Source organism: Solanum stenotomum, chromosome 8, assembly GCF_019186545.1.
Source record: "Solanum stenotomum isolate F172 chromosome 8, ASM1918654v1, whole genome shotgun sequence".
Taxonomy (NCBI): Eukaryota; Viridiplantae; Streptophyta; class Magnoliopsida; order Solanales; family Solanaceae; genus Solanum; species Solanum stenotomum.
The window spans coordinates 25,319,476-25,325,056 of NC_064289.1; the positions used below are offsets into that span (position 1 = coordinate 25,319,476).

The window sequence follows — 5,581 nt, forward strand, 5'->3', positions numbered from 1 at the left end:
GGTTTGAGGGTAGAGACAAAATAAATTGATTTTTTCAACAAAAAAAATAATTGTAATTTGAAGTTGGAAGAAAATTTTGGAAAATGTTTTCCTTAAGTTTAGAAGGAAAGTCATTTTCCTTAAATTTGAGGAAAATGAGTTGATTTGGAAAACATTTTCCAAAACATTTAGCCCAACCAAATATGAGAAAATTGGAAAACATTCTCCGGAAAATGTATTCTTTCATACCAAACACACCCTTAATGAATGCTCCAAAGGGATGAAGAAACAAATAAATTAGTTTGGGTAAATATCATGTAGGCTTGATGGTAAAATTTACCTTGTTTAGTATTCAAAATGAATATTAGGATTTTAGATCTTTTTTTCAAAATAGTATTTGGAAACTCATAAACTATTGCTCTATACCGGCAACTGGGGTAAGATCAATTTATTTAGTCACCTTGAAAGTCTGCTTTAAAGTTATGAAATCATACAGTCACTAAAGGTCTAGGCTTTAAGAGTTGCATCTACTATTCAGCCAACACTCACTTGCATGATGATGATTGTAATATGAAATGTATTTCTCAATAACGTTTTAGGCTATATTTTGCGATATAAACAAATATAAAACGTTTAGTAACATTTTATAATTCGTTATCGAGATGTTTTATGGCTATAAAGTTACTCACAGTAAAACGTTATTGAAACACCTTGTTTAAACAAAGGGAAAAGGGTCAAATATGTCCCTAAACTAATCGAAAAGGTCTAGATATACCCCCGTTTAAAATTTGGCTCACTCGTGCCCTCGTCGTCCAACTTTTCGTCTAAATATGCCCTTATGGGCATTAAATGCCAAATGGAATTGCCACGTCATTTTTACATTATCCGTGGCATTTATATTAAAGGGAAAAGGATCAAATATACCCCTAAACTATTCGAAAAGGTCTAGATATACCCCCTTTTAAATAAATTACCCGACCCGTTTTCAACAAAAAAAATGGTAAATCCCAAAAATGAGTAATTGACTAATAAAAAATAGGAAAAATATGAAAAAAAATAATAACGCTAAAAATTGGCAAATAAATATAGGGGAAAAGAGTCTGATATACCCCTCAACTTTATCATTTGGAGCTGATATGCCCCTCGTTATGATAGTGGCTCATATATACCCTTACCGTTATACAAACGGCTCACATATAGCCCTACCGTTACAAAATGAGCTCACATATACCCTTAATTTAACGGAAGTGAAAAAAATAGTTTTAAATTTATATTTTTGACTTTTAAATTTAAAAAAAATCATGTAGGGGTATATATGATCCTTCTAGCGAATTTCAAGGTATATTTTAATCTTTTTTATACATAAATTATTTTTTGAGTTTCTTATTCGTATTTTATTTTTTTTTCTTTCGTTCGTTAGTGTAAAGAGAAAATTTTAAAACTAAATTTTTTGTGGCTATATTATAATTTAAAACTATTTTTTTCGACTATATTGTTATTTAGTTTTTGTATTAGAAAAAATTTGGGTCATCTATAATAAAGTTTACAAGAAAATTAGTGAAACATAAATAAATTTGACCATCAAAATAATAACTTTAAATTAGTCGTTGAAACAAAAAAAGTCAAAAAAAATTATGTGTGAGGAGGATTAAATATACCCATATGGGATTACATTTTTTTAAAAAATAATAATAATATTAAATTAAAATTAATTTTTTCACTTCCGTTAGAGAAAAAGGGTATATGTGAGCCATTTGTATAGTAAAGGGGCATATATGAACCACTTTCATAATGATGGGTATATCAGCTCTAATTGATAAAGTTGAAGGGTATATCAGACCCTTTTCCCTAAATATAGTAATCTTAAATTCAACAATTTCAACAATTTTTTTAAATTTTTATTTTTTTCGATAAATCACGAAAATGAGTAATTGATTAATAAAAAATATGAAAATGACTTTATGCTGAATTTTTAGGTTATATTTTTCATATTTTTTATTAATCAATTACTCATTTTAGGGATTTATCGAAAAAAAATAAAAATTTTAAAAAATTGTTGAAATTGTTGAATTTAATGTTACTATATTTATTTGTAAATTTTTGGCGTGAATTTTATATTTTTCCTATTTTTTATTAGTCAATTACTCATTTTCGGGATTTACCGAAATTTGTTTGTTGAAAACGGGTCGGATAATTTATTTAAAAGGGGGTATATCTAGACCTTTTCGAATAGTTTAGGGGTATATTTGACCCTTTTCCCTTTAATATAAATGTCACGTGGTAATGTAAAAATGACGTGGCAATTTCATTTGGCATTTAACTCCCATAAGGGCATATCTAGATGAAAAGTTGGACGGCGACGACACGAGTGAGCCAAACTTTAAACAGGGATATATCTAGACCTTTTCGAATAGTTTAGGGGCATATTTGACCCTTTTCCCTTAAAACAAAGTGGTCAAGCTTTTTCAATGGAGATTCTTCCTCACGCTCAATCTACAGTAAGAAATTTTCGAAGATTTTTTCTTGTAGCTTAGGTACCATCCTTTCAAATATTAAATTATCAGTCTTTTGTGATTGTTAAATATTAGACTATCAATTTTTTATGATTGTTAAAAATTAGACTATCAGTTGAAGAAGTTAATATTCCTCTTCATCCTACTTAAAGAAGCTACCGAATTAAATGTGATATAATAAATAAACAAAGCAACTATAAAAGAAGGGAAAAAAGTTTGAAATATATTTGAACTTTGACCGAAATTATTATAACAATTCCAAACTTTAGGCATGGCCTATTACCCCATATACTATTTAATAGTTATTTTAAAGATATATAAGTGCCCACATGGACTTAATAATTATTGCATCATTATAAATAGTAACTTGTCCACGTGGACATTTATATATCTTTAAAATACATTATTAAAAAATGCAAGGGGGTAATAGGTCCTGTCCAAAGTTTCGGATTGTTACAGCAATTTCGGTCAAAGTTGAAATATATTTCAGACTTTTTTTCCTAAAAAAATGGCTACATCAATTAATTGACATTGTAGTAGATTATAAGAAGTTATTTTTCCTTACTGTTCTTGGTCTTGCAATTGCATCAGGAGTTCTTTTTTCACGCAAACACTTAAGCTATTAATAGTTCATGTAGCTTCAATTGTTTATTTTGATACTCTTGTTCATGTTGTGTTTGTCGTTAAGTTTTAGTTATCTAAACCAATTTTGCCACTAACACACAAATATATTTGTCTTTCATGTAATTTCAGTTGTTAACTGTCCAAAATTTCTATTATAAATCTATATATATAATAAAGGAGAAACATAGACAAGGTGATGTGACACCTCTCTATGACCTTCATTTGTATTTGTGTTTTTTCTCATTCTTTTGACATTTTTTTCTTATTTAAATTAATTATTATATTATAAAATCAAATTACTTAATTTATTATAAATAATTATTTTATTAATGGAGTAACATTTATAACAAAGACTCTTCACATTTTTTTTCTTTGTTAGCCTCACTTCTAATCATAAAATGATAATATATTTTAATATTTTAAGTGTTTTTCTCTTTATTATTTAATTTATTTACAAGGAGTAATTATCCATGACCTACCTCTCTTTAATTTTTATTTTTGATAATATTCAAGACTCTCATAATTTTCATGTCTATAAGCTCCAAAAATTAATTTGTAAGTTTATGATGTCTTATGATATTCCTATATTTTGCCTATGGAAATTCATTTTTAGTTTCATGGAGATTCACATTCAAGATTATTCTTTCCTTTCTTCATCATATTGGTTTGTGAATTAGCTAAATGTAACAAAAAAAAATAAATACATAAAGGTGAGAAATATTTCATTCCCAAGTCTTTCTTTTCATTTTCTACATTTTGCCCATCTAAATTCATATTTAATTTCATGAAAATTGACATTCAAGAATATATTTTCTCTTCTTTATCATATTAGTTTGTGAATTAACTAACATGTAACGAAAAAGAAGTACATGAAAGGTAAGAAATATTTCATTCTCAAGTCTCTTTTTATTTTTATTTATTTGGATATGCTTTCTTAATATTTTATTTATGTATGTATTATCATTCTCCAAGCAAGTATGATTTAATAAAAAAAACTTTGTAATAATGAACAATGTGTTGTTAGTATGTGATTGTTCTCTTTAATAGTCAATTTGATGAATATAATATAGTTTGATTAAAATATGTGTGGGATTTCAAGAGATGATTATTATTTATTGTTAGTACAATTCATGAAAAAATCATTTACAGATATATTACATATAGTTTAGATTTCTTTCTTTCTTTTGGTATAATCACTTTCAATTGGTATGATATTTTATTTATTCATAATTATGTTTTTTTTTATTCAATCAGTAGCATATAATGAAGAGGTTGACATATGGAGAACAAAATATGATGGTGGATCTACTTACAAAGAAAGATAGTAGAAGAAAAACAATTTTTGAAGCATAATTAGGAATTATTTGTTGCTAGAATTTTTTTTGTTACTTTGACTTGTATTGGTAAGGTAGCTACTTTTGCTAGAATTTTTTAAACTTTAGTTTATATAAGTAAACTAACTACATGTATTGGCAATGCTGCTCATTTGGTTCTTTACTATTTTTATTTTTTTTGGTTATCTCATTTAAAAAATAAATAAATTATGATGATAATGAGCTTCATTTTTATTATGCTTGCAAGAAAATAATTAAAAATAAAATATTAAATTCTATGATGTCATTTTTTTGTATGTAACAATCTGTTTTCGTCACTATTATTTTTTGTTTGAAATGTATTTATATTTTTTATGCAGTCACCAATCATTTTATTTTTTTGTTCATTATTGTATTTCTATTCCTTATTTTCACATTTATTTATTATTTATTTATTTTTACAAATAAAATTGATACATGATTATTAATGGAATTAATGTCTAATAAAATTCACAACTCATGTCTCTTCATTTTACTTGTAACTTCTTTCATGTTTTTTTTTTCATAATTTTTATTAATATTTTAATTAATGTTTAAAAAATTAAAAAACTAATAATAAAGACACAATGAAGAACTTCAAAATTTATTTTTACGAAATCAGAATTTGTATAGAGGATCGTAAAAAATATGTATACAATATATTGTTATTTCAAAATATGATCTCTATTTCATTTACTTCACCATGGTAAATAATTTATTCTACTATATACATATGCATAGTTTGCACTTAAAAGATGTAAAAAAAAATCAATTTTATATATTTAAAAAAGATGAAAAAATGTATCATATCACATATGAAGAGAATATCAATATTGTTTATATATCTGATACTAACATGAATATAAATATTGTTCAATAAATATTTCTTATAGCCGCGCGAAGCGCGAATAATTTCCCTAATTGTATAGGAGGAAGAATCTCCATTGAAAGAGCTTTACCATTTTATTCATACAAGGTATTTTAGTAAAATATTGTTGTGAGTAATATTTTTATCGTAAAACATGCCTTAAAATAATGAATCATAAAATGTTACTGACAGTAATATTTATGTTTGTTTACTCTGTCAGAACTTCGTCATTTTTTTTCATTAAA

At 25.7% G+C, this 5,581-nt stretch overlaps 1 pseudogene; it reads left to right on the top strand.

Moving 5' to 3' along the window:
- Positions 1-5,581, top strand: part of LOC125873649 (uncharacterized) — an 11,778-nt pseudogene that overhangs the window by 1,525 nt on the left and 4,672 nt on the right.